This window comes from Oculina patagonica, chromosome 8 (genome assembly GCF_052425735.1).
Source record: "Oculina patagonica isolate OP01 chromosome 8, crgOcupat, whole genome shotgun sequence".
Taxonomy (NCBI): domain Eukaryota; kingdom Metazoa; phylum Cnidaria; class Anthozoa; order Scleractinia; family Oculinidae; genus Oculina; species Oculina patagonica.
In genome coordinates this window covers 5,714,475-5,734,449 of record NC_135765.1, presented here as the reverse complement: position 1 = coordinate 5,734,449, position 19,975 = coordinate 5,714,475, and the positions used below count along the sequence as shown (strand labels likewise).

Genomic DNA, 19,975 nt, shown 5'->3' with positions numbered 1-19,975 from the left:
TCCGCATTTTCTTAGCTTCCTGGAGTCTATTACACTAGGCATACAAGTTCGTTGTTTCCAAGGAAGAAAGCTCCGTCGAGGAAGGATAGCATTTCCAAAGTACTCGAAGTTAATTTGAGTTTTACCCACGTGGCGTGTTCTAAGTAGGAGTATGCACTCCTAGAAACACGAAACGCACTTATAAAGACGCTTTGATCCCATCGATAACAAGTTACTATATAAAAGTGTACAAGATGTGATTTATGTTATGTAATTTTGTTTAAAGAACATCGCGTTCCCACAGAAAAACAGCCATTGACAGGAAATCAGTCATTATAAGAATTCCGATCAGACGACGTTGTCGAGAAGGAAAACGTCTGAATTTAATCTTATTTACGTATGTTCAATGAAGTACTGTAAGCGTGGTGCTCCCCTGCGCCTCCATGAAAGCGTAATGGCCACTTCACGCTGTACTGAGCGAACTGTAGCTAAACAACGATGGCTCATTTTCTAAAAGGGAACTTTTCTCTTCTCCAAATTAAACCTCGTTTATAGTTTAGGGACGTGCTTCGCTTACGAAAAGCGTAGGCTAATCTTCGTCTCCTGTCTGTTACAAGATTTTCTTTTCGCGGTTATAAATGTTTCCTTAAAAATTTGAGTACGTGAAGTAAGTTTTTTTGGGGTGGTCTATACACTTAGCGAAACTGTCTAAAGTGTTTTCGAGGAATACCACACATATTAAATAAAGGAACTAAGTGGACTTCAATTGAATAAAAAAAAACGATGTCTAAAACCCTTTTGAAGTTGGTGAACTATAAGAAAGGTGCTTTCGCTTCGGCGAATTTTAAGAATTGATGAAAAGTAAGTATTTCTGCCGGGTTCATTCAAGCACTCGAAATCACTGTTTATCGGTTTGAAACTGTTTACTAACAAACAAGGTCAATAGATTCTCAACCTCAAGCTTAAAAACGTTGAAAATTCTATAAAAAAAATCATTTTTCTACAAAAACATTAACTATGTTATGATACTAATGTAATAATGTGCGGTTTTCAGCGTTCAATTACGTTATTATCGACGGCACTTCGCCGTCACGATCACATACTCCTCCGCAGTCGAAGGAAGGAAGGAGGGGTGATACGAAAATAAAACCCGGGGCCGAGTTTTCCGTACGGCACTCCCCAAAGTGCGTCACTTAGTCGCCCGTCTACAAAAAGATAGATAAAGCACAGGAACGACAACGGAAGGAAAGAATTTTACCACAAAAGGCTACAAAGTATTTAGAATTCGGTTTACCAAGTATAAACTTTGTAGCCTTTTGGGGAAAGTAAGTAATTTCTCCCCGTGACATACTTGCATACTTGAGAACATGCTAGAATATGTAACCCGCCTTGTACATTTTCGTCGGATCAAATTCAGACATGTGTAGCGCAAGCCCGGCATTGCTACTATGAAATTATTATTTTTTGTTTGTTATTTCTCGTACGAGTTCTGCATCCCTTAGAAACACTGCTCTGATGGTAGACTCTGCTTCGCAGTCCTTAAATATAACTTACATAATCAATTCTGTTTTTGTCATTTTTCGATTGGCATTTGATTTGCGTGATGATCTAAGTACAAGTACGGCTGCGAAAGAGGCTTCTGACTAAGTATAATTTTTTTTAGCCGATACTGTTGAACGTTTTTGATAGGAAGCAAATTTCGAAAAGAAAATTACTGTACATTTAAATTTATTTAGTAGTGAGACTGTCAAACTTTGAAGGCCTTAACCAAATATTTTGTACATATCTGCGGTAAAGTTTCGTGACCTAAATTTTTGACACACGAATGAGGAACATTCAGTAGTATATTCACGCGAGAATACGAAAATGTGGATTTCCGTGACTTTTAAGTGCCAACTGGTATATTTTTAAGTTTTCGACATATGCTTTATAAGCTGCTTTTAATTACAATTGAGTCAGTGGGAACTGTGATTAATAGCCAAGTCGCAGCAATGGTGTTATAATTTTTGTCTTAGATCGCGGTGATTCTCAGCTGGAAGGATTGACTTCAAAAAGAACCCAGGATGATTAATACATCTGCGAAAACAACCAAGGCACGGTCATGTTTCCAAAGAAACCGTCAACAAATAGTAACAACAGTTTGCCAGACCAAGTTTGATGGAAAGTCCACGATTCATTAACAAATAGCAATGTCAAAGGAAAATTGAAATTTTGGATTTAAAAAAAAAAAAGTTATTGAGCTGAGTTTCCCCACAGAACTAAATTTTCCGGTTTCACAATGAAAAATATAATAAGACGTTAATTAGCAAAACTATGTTAAAGATAGCCGTGTACAATTTGATTTCAAAAGACAAGCGAAATCTGTAAGAACATCATGGTAACATAGCAACAAATTGCAATGTAATCATTAGCTATTTTTTTCCAAATTGAAACATCAAATCTCCATTGAAGTTAAACAAAGAAGTTCAATTAAGTTCTCAATCAAATTCCCATTAGCTAATATAACGGATTAGTAATATTCTGAGCAAATAAAAGCAGGGATTAACGGATCGAAGTAATCTTCATAATGTAAAATAAAAGAGCGCAAACAAACCAATTGGTTTGTAAAAAGGAACTACCTTTGTGTAAAGAAGTTTGCACAGAAAAAAGAAAACTTGCGAGTTTAGCACGTTCAAAATATTTTAATTAATAAAATGCGTTATTCCGCGCAAAAATGCGGAATTTTTGACTAAAGTTGGAAAAATAACTATTTTGCGGTTTTCTTAAAGAGAGGCTCCCGCCGACATAGCTTGCTGTGACGTTTTCAGTGCTTTGGCCCTGTGTTTGCGACCTGTTTCCGACAAAACAATCCTCAGCTCACTGATATATCCGTTTCATATACAGGAAATATCTCTTTAGTCTAGAAATGCGTCGAGAATATTTCACAAATTAAGCAGAGCCAAGACATAGGAAGAAGAGATAGCAACGCTAGTTTTTGAGGCCAAATTGTACATGTTTTGTCGTGTTTTTGCGAAAAATAGATGACGTTTTATACAGAGAAAGTTTAAGTTACAGTGTAGTTAAGGATACAGCAATTGAAATGTATAAAGGCAAACTGTTAAATGTCAAAGTACTGATCTGAAATCCCAGTGAATAAGGTCCGTGTTTAAAAATAAAAGATCAACACAGATAACTTGAGTTTTTCCGTGTCGACAGAAGGTCAACTCCAGAGAGAACTAACTGCAATAAGAATGCTCAAAATATCTCACTATTTTGTGGCTAAGATCTCAAAGTTTGGTGCTTGTAGTTTAAGCCTAGAATACATTGACCTTACACCTTTCCATTGTTATTGTGGTCAGTGCAGAACTTAAACTCATCATTTACATGAAGTTAACCAAATACCAAGTACTGTAATTAAAATAACCTAACATGCGAGGACTAATTACACACAACAGCGTCGACATTTTAAAATTGTCACCAACATATCTTTTCCCCTGGAAGAAGTGGCGGCCAAAAAAGAAAACATTGAAGAAAACAGTCGATTTTATAATTGGGCGTGGCCCAAAGGATGTTTGCATAGAGCACATGGTGGAATTTCAAAGATTTCTCTAGTAATGTTTGTGCTACAGCTTACAACTCGTCTTTCAGTGCGCGTTGTTCAGACAGAACTCAGCACTGAGTGCCAAAATTTTCGGCTATTTACACGAGTTACCAGAAATTGGAACGGTAAAAGTAAATTTCAAGGCAAACTGCTTTTCCTTACCTTATCATTTTAATTTTAATCTAACTCAGAAATAGCGAGTAAATGGCGATTTATTTCGGGCATAAGATCACATCAATGCATTACTGAGTCGACGTAATTCGTAGTGTAGCGAAATGCATACGTGTTACTGTCGATTTTTCCGCGATTGTCAAATATTTCAGCCCGTGCACCGCAATTTCTTCCTGTTTTACAAGTAGCTGTGCATTTTTTTCATCATTCACGAGAACATTGAACAGAGAGGATCACTACGTATCAGCTTCGAGGACATCAGTTACTGACAATCAAGTGAAAATAAGGGGGCAATGCAACATGCGACTAAGTATCGCATACTTCGCGGTTAGGAGTGTGCTAAATTGTTTAAACTTACACAAATTTGATTTGCATTAGTTCAAAACTATGTAAACCTATCTCTGCCTCTTTACGCGTTTGTCGTTAGCTTCGAAACGCAATTCTTTAAACTAACCACTTACTTCTCTCTGCGGTCAGCCTCACTCAACGCGCGGCGCTCAAACGAAACTTCACCGCTCCAAACAAGACCGACCTTGTTACATTATCTGCATTCGATAATTATATTTTTTACATCGCAAAACATCCCGCAGTTCGCATCACTGTTACTGCATCTCTCTTGTAGAGATTTTTCTTTTGTTATTTAAATCATGAAGCTGTGTTTTATGCGCTCCTGGTTCTTCCAGCTGCGTTGAATTGGCTTGAGAAAGCGAAAAACAATGACTCAATGCCGTTTTCTTTTAGTACTGATGCGGTTACCCGTTGAACAAATATGTTCTTCCCATAGGAAAATTTTTAAATTAGCGCTTTTGGGTGCAAACAGCCAACTCTGCTAAAGTTATTTCGAAGAGTCCTCTTTCTAAAGCCACCAGCTAAAGTTTCTACCAGTATAAAACCGCAATATGTCAATTTAAGTTAGAGCAATAGCATAAACAAGTCAGCTAACTTATCAACTCTAAAACTCTGCTTATTTTACTTCGTGTTTTTTAAGTCTATTTTAGGGGATACTACCGCATGTTGTGCTCTCCCAGCAATTAAAATTGAAGTGTTGTTAAACTTTCGTAAAGTTTACTGCGAGTTTGTGAAAATACCGCAGTTATTCTAAATACAAATGTTGTTTGTGTGTAATGCTAATTTCGCTGTTGTTTGGGACTTGATTTCGCCTGATTTGAAACCCGGCCGGCCAATTCATCAAAATACCGCCTTTCATGTGAGTGAATTTCATTTTCAAATTGTATTGTTGTGGTTTAGTTGCGGCTTTTGCCAACGTAGATTGCCATTTTTCATCCGACGGCAAACTTCATACACAAATATCATAACTAAACTCTTTACCCGAATGTGTAATTAATTTTCAATTGAATACACGTGGTCAGTCTTGAATTAGCTTATGAAATTAATCAATAGTCAATTAATTACCGTCGTCTTCCGAAAGTGATGACCCCCTTAAAGTATAGACCCTCCGAAAGTAAATGTAATATAAATTCTTTTCAACAAGATTCATCCTTTTCATCCTTTAGATATTAAAAACATTATTATTTTATTAAGATGAATCGGTTCACATACGGTACACGTTTTGGCCACCCGTAAGACCCTCAAAAATGACGATAAAGAAAAAAGCTTGCTAAATGCTAAAGAAACAGGGCCCGTTAACCCTTTCCAATTAATTCCTTTTTTTAAAAAAAATTCTCTTTACATACAGTTCTGTAATGAAAGTTAAGAAAATTTCAAAGCATATCAGGACAATTTCTACGACTTAATGATTTCCATTCATTAATTAATAAATTCATTTCATTCATTTCATTTAGTCAGTCATCTGTCAGTATTCTTTTCTTTCTTTCTTTTTTTCTTTCTTTCTGTATTTATTTTCTTTCTTTCTTTCTTTCTTTCATTCTTTCATTCTTTCATTCTTTCTTTCTTTCTCATTCACAATGAATTAGGCATTGTTATTTTTGACCGTTACAAAAGGACCTAGTATTTAAAAATTTACTGATTATCGTAGTGAAATCATAGATCACATTTAATTTGACACGGCATTTGTGCAAAAGCTCAGTAAAAACAAAACATAACACTCAGGAGACGAAAATCAAAATATTTGAAAGTTATTTTTATCACATGGATTGGGTCAGGTTCTGCAAAAGCACCTGCATGTATTTAATATTCTTCCTGTAAGTTATTTATTTTTATGGAGCATAATCCGCTCTATTTGATGGGAGGCGCGGTGGCCTTATGGTTAGTGCGCCGGACTCGGAAGTCGAGTCCAAGCCCTGGCCGGGGCAATTTCAAAAGATGTCTGCAGATTGCGTGGTCTGGGTACAAGCCCTGGCTGGGGTACTGCATTGTGTTCTTGGGCAAGACACTTTACTCTCATAGTGCCTCTCTCACCCCACATATAAATGAGTACCGGCGAGACTCCAGTAACCCTGCGATGGACTAGCATCCCATCCAGGGGGAGTAGAAATACTCCTAGCCACTTAATGCTACAGAAACCAGGATAAGCTCTGGCCTGATGAGCCACTTGGCTTGACAGCAGGCTTATAGTCTGTCCGAGGGGCTGATAAGATGATTGAAAACTCAAGCTGTTTAACCTTGGGACGTATGGGGCTAAAGCTGTTTTAAAAATAATTATTTAAAATTAGCGAAAGCTTATTATATCCGTTGAGTACTGTCTTGTTTTATTTCTATTTTGGAAGCTGAAATTTAAACCACTGAAAGCTTCACTCGTTTAACTTTTGACGTGGGCAAAATATGTATTCAAATTTCAGTACTGCGTAGTAGTTTTTTTTTTAAAAAAAGGTCTATCGAGTTTCATTTTTTCTTCTTTCCTCATTCCACAGAAATAGTCACTTTCGTTGTTGTCTTGAAATGTGTGTGTTCTGGCTGTAATGCGGAACATTGCTCTTTCAGACGAATGCGGAAACCGATATACGATTTAGAAAGTAGATAGTCCCCTTCCGGGGTGTTGAGATCAGCAATGTTGACGTAATGTCTGGCAGACAAGGGTGGAACCCTTAACTCGTTCCATGGGAAACATTTCCAAATTGTATTATTAATTGTAAAGCCGGAACAAGATTGCAACAATCGTCCAAATGGGCGTATATTTATGTGGACGTTTCCAGATTTAGCTCTTCTCTCGATAATCTAGAATAATCCTCGTGAGATATTTTCTTTTTGGAAATTAAAGACTTCGCACCCAAGTTTTTTTTTAATTGCCGGCTAGTTTGGGAGAGGTGAGCTATCAAATTCAAGTTCAATAAAAACCAAAAGAAAACTCCTTCTTTTCTGCGTTTTAACGTTGATATCGTTGGGAAAACCGTTTTGGAAAATAAACAAGTTTAATGGGTGATATTAGACTGCGGAAGCGTGCTCCAGTCTTGGGGAGTTGTGTAGCATCTCTCGTAAGCTTGTAATTCTACTGGTCCTCTAGTGTAGCAATTGCTTTTTGCGGGCTAGAGGCATTTAATCATGTACGACATTGCCAGACATGCTTCCCAAACTGTCTTGGGACCCGGAGACCCTGGTAATGATCGATATATAGTCGTTTCTTTCACAGCCAATCAAAATGCAAGTTTGCCAGTGGTCGGCCGCTTGTTCGAGCTATATATAGATGTGAACTTTGAATTGTAACTTCTTTTTTCGCCCTCACACATTCCAAGCATGGTTTCATTTGACTCCCAGAAAATACCTGCACAAAGTCACGTATAAGACGCTTTAGGAGTAATGTTATTTTCAACCGAAGTGAAAATGATTAAAATCTAATTTCTTCCTTCTAATATTTGTGCATTTTCCACCCGATAACTGATGAGAAGAAACATCTTGATATACCACAAAATTAATTCTTACAACTGATATAAAATGAATTTTACGGTAATCAGAAAAAGGAATTTATATTGCGTTCCTTTCGATGAAGACTTTTTTGCACTTCGCTAAAAATGGCTTAATGTACTATGCTAGGGTGTAAAGAAATCCTGCAAAATTAAGGTCTAAATTTCTCAATTTCTGAGTTTTAGGCAGCAACTACATAAGTTCACTGCAGAACTGAAAGGATCTTATTGATACGGCTTTTAGTTTGCAGGCGAATTCACCGGTTCACAAGTTTCGTTAAGTTGAATTCACTACCAAAATCAATTACCTTTGTGTTCCTTGTTGAAATATGCAGAAAAGTTCTGAAGAATTCAGTCAACGAAATTTACAGAATCCCCAAGAAGGTTTTACCACAGTGGTATCAGCTGTCCCTTACAGGAGGCCTCAAAATTGTTCTAATACTTTTAAAAGCATCGTTCTTGTTTTAACTTATTTTAAGACTTTCTAGAAGGTTGGACAAGACAAAAGCATACAATAATTGTGCAATCCAACTGATTAGCCGATTGATTACCGAAAATTACGGTTTTCAGTTGGCCATTACGAGTTGTCAAAATGGCCTGGCGAAACATAGTTGATTTTCACAAGTGACTAGGCAATTTTCGTTCTTTTCTAAATGAAAATTCCGTACATTGAAACTTCACAATTTCTTCGCGGTTACCGCTATACTGAGTAGAAAAGAAACAATTAAAAAGACATCAATAGAATGTCAAGTTCATTTAGCGCTCGTTAAAACTTAAACAGCCTCAATATCTAGATGGTTTAAGATAACATCCTAATACTGTTTAATGCAAAAGCTCTTTCGCTGCTTTAGAATTGTTTTACGAAAAGAAGTTGGTAATTTCTTCTCTAAGATCGTAAGATTTTTCGAAAAAAATTGTAACAACTCGCTAAAAGTTAAAATTGGCCCCACTTCTATCACAACTGATGCATAGCTAGTAAACATGAAGTTAAGCTAAGATATTTCCGGCCAACCCCTTTCCCTATTCTTTCGGCATTTTACATTGCCTAAGGGCGTTCTTAAACCATTCCGCGATATTTTTTCTTGTCCTAATTATCGAGGACTGGGTGTCTTGTAGGTATATAACTTGTTGACATTAAAGTAATAGTTAAAATTTATAGGTTCACGTTCGAGGTTAATAGCAAAGCTGCTAACATAATGAATGTTGCTTTTTCTTCGAATGACATCGTGCGTGAGGAACTGGAAAATTTATTCCAGTAGAAGATTAAATCTTGCCAAAAATACAACAAAGCAACAAAACAAACCGCAAAAGTATAATAGCCATTTACAGTTGATTAAGTAAACAAACTGAATTAAGAAGTGTACCACAAACTACCTTAATTTACACTACACAGTGGTCAACGCCTCAATTTGAAAAGCGAACTCGTTTCAACCCGTGCTTACGAAAGAGCGTGGCGTCTTTATCAAGTTTTCCATTTTTTTCTATGGTTAAGCTAGCTTATAACGCGTTCATTATATTTGTTTTTAATTCAGGAGCAAGTGTGGCCTTAAGGCATTGATTTTAATCACGATAGGGTGTTCTTTCTTAATGAGAGGGCCATTTTGCACGCACGCTTAAAATAGTTTTAACTATTTTCGTCCGGCTGTGGAATGTTAGTGGTTCGCTTTAACGACACAAAGACTTTAAGCATGGAAATTACCAACGAGCTAATGCTAACATATTGACATTTCAGTGTAAGATAAAGAAGATAAATCTTAAAGAATAACGTGTCGTTGATGACTGATCAAATGCTTGCATGACTGCGGCCTAAAGTCCAAGTGACTTCAGCACCATTGATAATAACTAACAAAGGACTGAAAAACTAAGTGTCAGAATTTTTCGTCCCTTGTCTCTAAATCGAATCTAGTCTCTTAATGTCCTCTACTCAGCGTCTATTCTGACTGAATTAGCAAAAGACATTACTAAAGTAAGTCAACTATGAGTTAAGATCAGCTAGGTTACCTTTGATATTTCGTCGCGCTTGAGTCGATCAAAGTTTGCTGCAAAGGAATTTCGAGTCAGCACGTTCTCCGATTAATAACTGTAGCTTTATAGCGAGACGTGCTGTCTTTTTAAAGCCTTGAATTCAACCAATACGTCCTCTCTGGCAAACAGATACAATTATTGTTTAACTAACACAAACAGTGTCCCGTTGGTAAAGTATTGCGAGCTAAGACGGTCTCACCACGACTCCTGAAGCTAAAGCACGCTCACTGTAGCGCAAGCCAAGCGTGGTGCGAGCTATTCATCATTCTGAAATGCTGATGAACCGTCCTCTATTAATCGGATTTCTTATCTAATAACAAAAGACGATTAATAGACAGAATCGAGAATACAACACAGGTGCGCTGCAGAAACTTATCAATCAAAACTGCTGCGTGCATCACATTGCTTCTTTTGCTCTCAGCCAAGGTTAAGGTCCGTACTTTAAGCTGAAAAAAATAACAGTTTTGTGGTCAAAAGCATAAAAAGCTGCCAAGATAGTTAAGAACAAAATAATCTTGGTCATTGTTTTTTTATATCATGTCCGCGAAAGAAGGTTAACCGAAGGGGAAATAGAATACAGGGGATGAAACGTTTTTTGTCAGTTATTTTTAGTAGGGACTTCAATGAGCTGGGCCACTGTAGCTGTAAAGGAAGCCCTCGTGCTTCGCGGACCTTCGCGGGAAATGATTCTCTAAAAATAGAGGACTAGCTTGAATTCTCTTACAGTTGAGCACTCTTTTACTAATTCCGGAGCTCCTGTTGTGATAGCAGCAGTGCTTAAGTAGTTTTCCAGCCTCGAAAATAGTTTGCCTGGCTATTTGTTTGTACGAGGTGCCACCGTGGGATGGTTTCAACTACATTAATCACAGTGGCAGGAAATCTTGGCTTAGTGGTCGCGGTTAATGTGGTGCGCAGCTTATATCAGCTTGAACAAACAAAATGGAATGTACAGTCAACTCTTTCTTAACTGGCATATTTTTAAGACGGACAACTCGTCACACGTGCTGTTGGTCCCGTCTTTGCCGTTTTTCAGTCATGTTACTGTAACTAAACTCCCTATAAGACGGACACCTCTCTAAAACGGACAGTTCTGTTGGAGCCGGTTCCATTTTAGGAAGAGTTGACTGTAGTGACCTATCAGACCTAAACTTATATACACATCACAAACAAGTCAACAAGGACAACAAGGTCACAGAAAATCTATAGAACCGTTACTCTGTTTAGGTTTATTTTACCAATGAGGAATTCGAGGCAGAGGCCTAAACAGAGATTTTCACGCATGCTGAAGCGTAACTTTAATTTAATTCTGGCATTCTTGCGGGACATTTGCGCGGGTGTTTTATTAGAACGCGTGGCGAGCACGAATTACACGCATGCACGCGCGAGTTTTTGGCACCGCAAACGAGGGGGCTGCATCACTTTTCAGGCAGCGAGTATGTTATCATTTTCTCCTTATGTAGCGTCTCGTGACACAAATCGAAACCTGCGCGCCATTCAAACAAATTAATTTCCGCTAAATGTGTTTAGAAATCGTTAAAAAAGGAAACTTTAAATGCATAAAATGCTGTGATTAACGGAACTAGAAAATCAAATATGGATTATTGGTTTAAGGGTAGGAAAAAGGCAGGAAGTCGACTTCACTCCCCCGCGCAATAATTTAATCGCTCTTGGAATTAAGGCCCTGGGTGCCAGTGGGAAACTGAGAATTTTGCATTGAGGCTCTGTTCAACGCTGCTGAGAGAACATTTTGCGCTTGTCAACAATTTCGAAACGACTTTCCTCGTTGCAGGCTGGCAGGAGAAATGGCTGAAAGTTTTGCAATGCGCAACTCAGAAATATAAAGTTTTCAGTGACAGAAAAACGATGCGCGCACATCAAGAAACAATGTGAAACTGTCTGTCTTACTCGTTGCAGTCTTAATAAAAAGTAGGCTCGATTTCATGAAGCCCTTTTGTGAGTCCGCATTCTTGAAATCGAGCTTAGAGGGGTAAACTGAAAGTTAGGTATATAGAACTCAGATTTACTTCACGACGTTTTGTCTGGACAAATGACGGTTTCTCTCGCAATGAATTGTTATGACTAAATCACTTCCCCTTCTTTTTTTCTGCGCCATGCCAGGCGCTTGACAATGCGCAACGCAAAGCCGCTACCATGGAAAACGCTGTGGAATTGTGGCTTGTAATGACAGCACCATTGTACATGTGTGTGGGAGTTATATCTGGGAACAGCAGGGAGGTCAACTTGAAATGCATGAGCTGCTAGGAGATGCAGAGAAGTACGTCTGCAATAACATTGTCAAGAATGAATCGTTAAGTTATAGCATGGCGTTAAGCCACTGTGATCAGTATGTAGAAGAATTTAAGGTAGCTATACAGCGCATCTAACAAATGTGCTGTTCATATTGGGAGCTGCATGACTCTTGCCCAGACATGTTCAATAAATAATTTGTAGTCTACCTTATTAATCAGGAAAGAGACATAAACCAGGGGTATGATTGAAAGACATTTTATGTTATTAAGCTCTGATAAAGTGGAATAAATGGTTGGCCTTTTTCATGATGTCTTTGAAAACATGAAAGAAATCGTCGACTTCACCATGCACAAATTTCCCTTTTCTTTTTAGGTTTTTTTGAGTGCCTCATCAAATTTTCCCTGTTCAAACCAGCTTGTTTGCTGCGTAGCTTTCACCGTGAGAAATACTGAACACACAAATTCATAAAAGAAGCGGACTGTCTCTTTAAACAGATGTGCTAAATTAGTGTTAAAAAGCGAAAAACAGCAATAAAAAGGCGTACTAAAAGGTACCGCGTTATAAAAATACCTTGGCACTGTCAAAATCTTCCAACTGAGAAATATCAATACTCCTGCTCTTAGTAAAAAAAGAACAACTCATTTCTATTCCATGGTCACAAAATTTCTTGCTAATAAATGTCTTACCTGCTTTACGTGAAAAACAGCCTTTTCACACCCTCGTGAAAGGAAAAATAATCTCAATCTTACTAGATACTGTATGACTATCAACGTACCTGAATTCTTCTTGATTGCGCTTGCGGGCGACTTGAACACCAACTCCGGAATAGTACTGTAGGTTTCTCACGGAAGGAAGCTAGAATACACAATGATTTACTATTAAAGTCATTCGTGTACAATACAAGATGTGGGAAATAAGTATATCACGAAAGACAGACAGTGTGAAATTAATAGAGGCAGACCACCACAACCGCAATTCGACGCAATGTACTTGCGCCTATTAAACATCATCGAAATTGACACCTCTCGCCATTGCATATTTTATATTACGTATTTTATGAACAAATGAAATGGAAGATACAACTAAATCCAAATTTTCAAGGGAATTTTAGGGATCGCAGTTTATTTCGTTGCTTTTCACCGCGATCGACAAACATTTCCAGAAAAGTAACCGTATTAATTTGTAATACAGTGTTGATTGAAGCGCTGGGAAGCCTTTCCTTCAAGATATTCTCGTTTATCTCTTTTCCGGCAATACAGTAATCGTATAATTGAGTCTTATCCTCAAATTAATTAAGCTATAAAGTATAAGATGTAACGGGGAGATAAAACTAAACGGCTAAACGCTTTTGTTTCGCTAGCTTTCAGCAAATGTATTGAAACGTTGCATGCATGCGCGGTGGAGCAGGACAACTTGTATAACAAAAAAAAGTTTTACCTTTGATCTGCGTACAGCCCTCGTGTGCAAAGCTGTAACCCCTACCAAATCCTCGAATATGGCCCTGTCATAAAGCAAAAAATGACCAGAACTGTAGCGTTTGCCTTGCACACATAAGCAGGATAATAAAATTAGTTGAACCAGACGTTCTTAGCAACAGCTTGCTCGCACAATTTCCGTTCTAAGTTCGATTTAAGCCCCAAGCAACCGTCTCTGTCGAACAATGCCTCTTTGCTTTCAAATAAACCACTTTAGATCGCTGATCGACTTCGTTATGCTATATAAAAACCGCTGTGAAACTTTACTTTACCTGCTCGATGGCACAAGCAACTTGACTAAGGCGCTAAAAAATCAAGTACAACTGAATAGCTTGTTTGGAGAGCTAGAGCTTTTTCAAGCAGACTGCCGAGTCGTCGCTGCAGTTCCCTGGCGCAAGTTCTAGTTTCTCGATTGTGGCTTTGGTTTCAGGCCTGCTGTGAGGAATTTGTTGTGATTCTTGAGTGACTTTCAAATGAGCTGCCTTGCCTAACACGGCAATACAATCAGCTCGTCAGCAGGACGTCTGCTGAAAATGACAACAATGGGTCAGATCTCAAATATAAAAAGAAACGAAGCGCATAAACTTGATAGCATTACAGCTGAAGTCGGTGTTTTACCCCCAACTTTAATTCCAACTACTTTAAAAATTAACAAGAATTACGCCCATCAGCTCGTATTTTTTGCAGGCTTATCTGGTAATTTTCTAAAGGGCGAGAGTGCCATATTTTGCTTGGTTTAAATCCCCCCCCCCCCCCGGCCCCCCCTTTTTTTTTTCCCCCAAAGGGGAAAAAACCTTCCCCTCCTCCCTTGCGCGCCCCTGTCCCCCAAAACAAGAGAGAGGCGTCTGGGTACGAGGCAGTTCAAATCACGAGACTTATATGCCCCGCATGGAAATCTCTCAATATGTGTTCCAGCTAACGCTCAGCAAAAATGGCGAAGGAATTTTAATTTAGTATTGCTTAAATTTTTCGAAAGATTTACATTTCATTTCCTGACTAGATCTTTCCTTGGACCGGTGGTCATTCGACTTAAGGAAAGAAAAGTTAAAAAAAATAAAAAAATCGTCCGTAGTGAGAAAGTTTGCGTGTATAAAATTGGAACTTTGTCTTAGTTTTAAAGAATTCTCTAAAATCTACACAATATAGCTAGTGAGTCAGTCGCGCCCTTTTTTTTTAATCAGCTTAAGAATAAATATTGATATTGTGATTAAAAGTTTGGATAAATAAACATTCAACAATTAAGAAATCATGATCCAGGTGATATTATCTTAAGAAGTGGTAAAATTGTTTAATGTGAATGACCTTGAAGTTTCTGTTGCGTTTTGGAGTGCATTTCGACCAACTACAAGCTAACAGAAAGAACCTTTTGTAACAAAAACGAAATACAACTAATTTCAGAGGCAGCCATACTTAAAATAATTGAGGAAATTGATGTTTCCGCTATCGGCTTATCAGAGGCTCAAAAAACAGCATGAAGTTTATAAAAAACAATACAATAATTCTTTAGACTCTAAACCGGAAAAGATTTAAACCTTATTTCACACCAAAATGAGTTACCGCAGAAACCAGTTCCGAGATTTTAAGCGATTTAATTTATCGCAATTTAAGGCGGTTTCCGCACATGAATCGTCTCTCGAAAACGCTGAAAAAAAGACTCATCTTGAAGAAAGAGGACGGTTTAACCTTTTAGTTGGCCCGCATAGCTGGTGGTCTTTGTCACAATACGAGCGGCTAGGAGAAGTGGTGCCACAGACACTGCTTGTAAGCATTGTGTTATCTTGCCTGCAGTGAGGTTTTTGGCAAGAGTTGCAGTCGTGGGCGGGCCAAGGGAGTGGGGGTGAGGCTGAAAAGTGTAGGAGGGATGGGGAGAGGAGTTTGTTTAGCTCTGTAAGCTCACGGCAAGCAGCAATCACTTACGGCCAAGATCTAGTAAAAAGAAGATCTAGAAAAAGCCGTAATCGATGAAATCGATAATCAACGGAAATCGATATCAATCGATAACAATCCATGCTAGTTAATCAGTTGAATAACTAGGGTGGTCGTCGTTAAAAATGCTGTAGCTTAAACGGAGGAGCAGCTCCCTTCCCCTAGACAGTAAAACAGTCCACTCTGAAGTGAGTATGAATGGGTGGAGTAAGACTGGTAAAGAGAACTCGCTCGCGAGGAGTTCGCGCGCGAGTTTAACTCGCAAATATCGTCGCTTCGCGCCTCCCACCACAATCAAGGGACACTGTACCCCCCTCTCCCCCGGATGAAAGCTGAGAGGCACGTGACAGTTCAGTGTCTCTCACCCAGCAACAACACAACACGAGGTACGATGGCTAGCTTCCAACTCTCTCGACCTCGCGCCAGGCGAGAGCTTTCGACGCACAACTTAAAGACGCCGCAATTCGCATGGAATGCATGCTTGAAAAGTTTAAAAAACCGCAAGCAGTGTTTTTGTGCTGAATATCACGCAACTGAGAAATTAGATCGGTTAACACTTGGCTGGAGATTGTTCTTTTTTTTTCTTTTCTACTTCACATTGGTAAGAGTAGTGACAATTTAGAGGTAATGACACATTTTAGTAAAGGGTGACAAATACTTTATGACTACACTCTTTTTCTATAAGAATATATTTTATTAGAATATCGAGGCTAAAATTTGCGAAATTTTAAGAATATTTTAAGAATAAACCCGAGGCTGAGATTTTGAAAAGAGCTTAATTTTGTGTTGAAAATATGTTTTCAGCTAAGCCGTTGAAATTCTTCCTTTCTTTTAATAACAAATTAGCTAAAAAGCAACAAAAGCAGCACTAGCCGTACGTTTGATGCTAATAACATTTCTTCAAGAAGTTATACACTTTTAATTGACACCCCAATACATTCTAAAACGGAAATGTCATACGCTATAATCTAAGAATATTCACAAGAATATTTCAGCCTAAAATCGGCTTTTAAAAAAAAGAATATTCAGCCTGGGCCGGAAAAACAGAAAAAGAGTGTATTTCGACAATAGAGCGATCAAAGAAGATCGCTGAATAAGCTCAACATGAAAACCTTTCCGCTGTTCTTGTTTGGACGACAGAATAAAATAAACCTCTTCTCGGTCAATTTCACGCGTGCGGCTTCATGTAGGCAACACGATTTGTCTCAATCAGGAAAAGAGAAACAAATAAGTGTGCAAGCTCCAAAACTGTTTCACATCTAAGCATGTCTGCCAATGCGTTTCTTGAAATGAAGAAGATACGTTTGAGACTGACACACAAGTGAGTACGACCAGACCGTTTTAAAATTCTGGGAGAATTTACATAGCAAAGTTTTTGGAGCGCAAATTTCGAAGCATTTCAGCCGGCTTCGTTTTGTATTAAACAAGTTCTCCGACTTCCCCGTCTTAATAAATCAAAATGAAAAGTTCTTAGTTAGCAGCTTTTACGCTCCGATTGCGGAATCAATGCTTTTCAAATAAAGACTTTTCTCAGTTTCATAGCTAAAAACCACGCAGAGATCGCAAGCTAGGAAAACAGATCGGATATCAAAAGGGCGCTCTCAGTCTTCTGGCAATAGTACGGCGAATACATCGTTAAAAGTGAATTTAACAGTTCTGTAAGAACTTTGCTTACCTTGAATCCGACTCCAATGTCAACAAGCTCACACTGAAAAGCGTGTAGCAATCACAGCAATGCTATATTCACGCACCATGTAACAAACCCTTGACATCAAGGCGACAGACCAAGATTGATAAGGCGCGCGGGTTTTCTTAGCACCACTACAACAGTATTATAACATTTCAGACTAACAGCCAGCCAGTCTAGTATAAATGCCAGCACTGATATGTTTCATGATACGTAGGGTCACAAGCTTGTGTTGGTTATCTCTTTGGGTCAATGTTAATAAACTCCTTCTGTCAGGAAAGGGATTGGATCTGTTAGAAATAAAGCTATATATCCATGTAAATTGACGGGATTTTTCTCAGTATTTTAGACAAGATAACGCGCAATAAAAACTGTTTTAGAAAACAACAGCAAGTTCATTTTTTAACTATAAGTTTTTAATTCTGAGCTTTCGTGCAAAAAATAATTATTTCCATATTTTCAAACTTTTCAGGAGTTTTTTACCCGGCTTTTTCTGTGTAAAATAATGGTGGGTATTTAGTCATTAATAACACTGCTAATCTTTACTGACACTTCCATCGTTTTAAGAACTATTTTAAATTCAATTTTCCTGAAACCCAATCTTGTTCAATTAACTAAAAATACGTTTGCTATATTTTTCAGTTCATCCAATTCTCTGTGAATCGCTTCGCCGCCTAATTTAGTTAGACCATTTCGTTTCAGCCTACCTAAATATAGGTGGGCGGGGGTGTAAATTTTTCTGTTATATTTGGTCCTTTTATTTTGTAAAAGTAAACTCTGAGGAATGAACTAGAATGGTAATTAAGACAGAATCCATCAGGAAATCGAGTAATATTGACTTAAGTTGGACAAAAATCGAGTACCAGAATAATTTAAATCCTATTGCGTTATTTTTTACCCTCATTACTAACTAAAGATGTAAGTAATTATCCATTCTAACACCAACAACAATTTCTTATCAGAGCTTGAGAAAATGAATTTCAAAGTTCACAAGAACCATGTAACTAAACTATAGGTAAAATCTCACGTGTAGCTATTTTGTAAAATCGTCTTTTAAGCGATTCCGCAGTGGAATTCAGTGAAACTCCGAAATTTGTTTTCGCTGTTTGGTGTTTTTAGAAATGATTTCTTTTGATAAGATATTTGAAACAGTAACACAGACGTTTGCAAAAAGATGTAAATAATTTTGGTACATAATTTTGTCTGGGTGGCGTGTTTTCTTTGTTGAACCGCTCATAAACCAAAACTCCCGCCCTTTTGCAAGCTGATCCTTGCATACCATTATTCTGTACGCGGCTATATAGACTGTTACTGCTTTAGATCGTATATAGCACTTGAAATCTCAAGGGTTCCGGAACACATAATCACTTTAAGATAACAATTTACCGGGTCCAATCTCAGTGGTTTTGAACAAAGGAAATTTTTAACAAAATGATAGTTTCCGGTGGTAAACTGCCGGAAAAGACCAGTTTTGCAACAAGCGTCATTGATTTTTGCATTCTTATTGGATTTGTCTAACAGGTCATTCAGGATGTTTAGCCCGCGCACACTGAAAACATCACTTGGAGATAATCAATCTTTCTCTGCAGAACATGTCACTTGATTTGTAGCTCTGATCTGTGTCAGGGTTTTTTTGGAGGGCGAAGATGGGAATAAAGTAGGCTTAGTTCCTTGGAAAAGCTTAGTTATTCCCCGGCCAATTACCCCCCCCCCGGACACCGAGGCTAAAACACGTTTAAAAAATGTTTAGTTAAACAAGGTTTAAAATTGTTTTCTTTGTTGAAGTTGCTTACTGATATTTGTCGACTTTTAGTACAAAGAAAGTACAAGTAAGAGGTTTCTAAGAAAGCACAAGTAAGAGGTTTCTAAGAAAGTACAAGTTAGAGGTTTCTTGGACCCTATGTAAAATTCAGTCTTTCAGTTTTCTGTTACTGATTTTCATTTTGTTAAACCTGGTTTAACTAAACATGTTTTGTTGGTGTGAATTAATGGATATAAGTCATTGTGAGTAAAATAGAGTTTGTTCCCAAACTAGTGTGTGAACGCAGTCTTTTAAAACACTACACTATAACAACAAGATCAACGTATTATATTGCTGTTTGGTTATAATATGGCTAGTTACGTGAAATTTAATCTGCGTTTTATAAGGGTGACCTTCTGGAATGATCTAGACGAAAGTCTATGTACCAGTCTATGTAAAGTGAAGCTAATCTCATATCACTCTACGATTAATTGATACAACTTTTACGGTTTTTTTTTCAGTTCCTTTGAATCATCAATTCAAGTCTGATTGTCATTATTTCACTCTTTTTAGCTGCTTATGACTGCATAATTACATACACGTTAAAATTTGTGGGAGACCACAATTTTAAAATCGGTAATGGAATCGAGCCTATAATTAGAGAAAGAGGTTAAAAAATTACTATAATTCTGTCATTCTGTCTAAGCCATTTATAATATTTATAATCTACTCCAGCTAATAACTGTCAACAAAATAGCCTGAACGTTTTACTCAGCTCTTTCGTTGTTTTAACAAATACCTCATGTTTGAGATCTGGATGGTTCCCCGAGTTTTATGCAAACATTTTTATTTGATATGCAGAGTTTAAAAATGGCCTTGCTTTTTTTAATTTTGCATGCAGATGAGTGACTCATTAGATATTTAACTTTGATCCGGTCTTCATAACATGGGGGAGCCTCAAGCCATGCGGCCTATACTGCCGGAGCTTATCCCGGTTTCTGTAGCATTAAGCGGCTAGGAATATTTCTACCCCCCTCCCCCCTGAATGGGATGCTAGTCCATCGCAGGGTACCCTCCCAGTACTATTTCGTCGGTACCCATTTATACACCTGGGTGGTGAGAGGCACTATGAGAGTAAAGTGTCTTGCCTAATGACGCAGTGCCACGGCCAGGACTCGAACGCGGATCTCTCAATTCAGAGATCCGGGTGCGACCTGACTCATTAGGCTACCATGCCTCCCATCGAGTTTTTGGCAAACCTGTATGGAAATACATTTTTATTTGATTTGCACAGTTTTATAATGGCTTTATTTGCAATTTTGC

The 19,975-nt window shown here is 38.0% G+C and overlaps 1 protein-coding gene across 5 annotated transcripts in view; it reads right to left on the bottom strand.

Moving 5' to 3' along the window:
- The window catches only part of LOC144663442 (protein Wnt-4-like), a 30,835-nt gene extending 13,729 nt beyond the window's left edge, over positions 1-17,106 (bottom strand). The window contains exons 1-4 of one of the 5 annotated variants that reach the window (XM_078524394.1): positions 16,900-17,106; positions 13,571-13,825; positions 13,261-13,324; positions 12,599-12,678 (exon numbers count right to left, since the gene is read on the bottom strand). The gene's annotated coding sequence lies outside the window, so the exon portion shown is untranslated. Of the gene's footprint in view, positions 1-4,191; positions 4,215-9,549; positions 9,773-12,598; positions 12,965-13,260; positions 13,325-13,570; positions 13,826-16,899 lie in introns of those variants that run through there. The other 4 variants (XM_078524393.1, XM_078524395.1, XM_078524397.1 and 1 more) reach the window with 4 other exon arrangements.
- Positions 17,107-19,975: the final 2,869 nt, after the last annotated feature.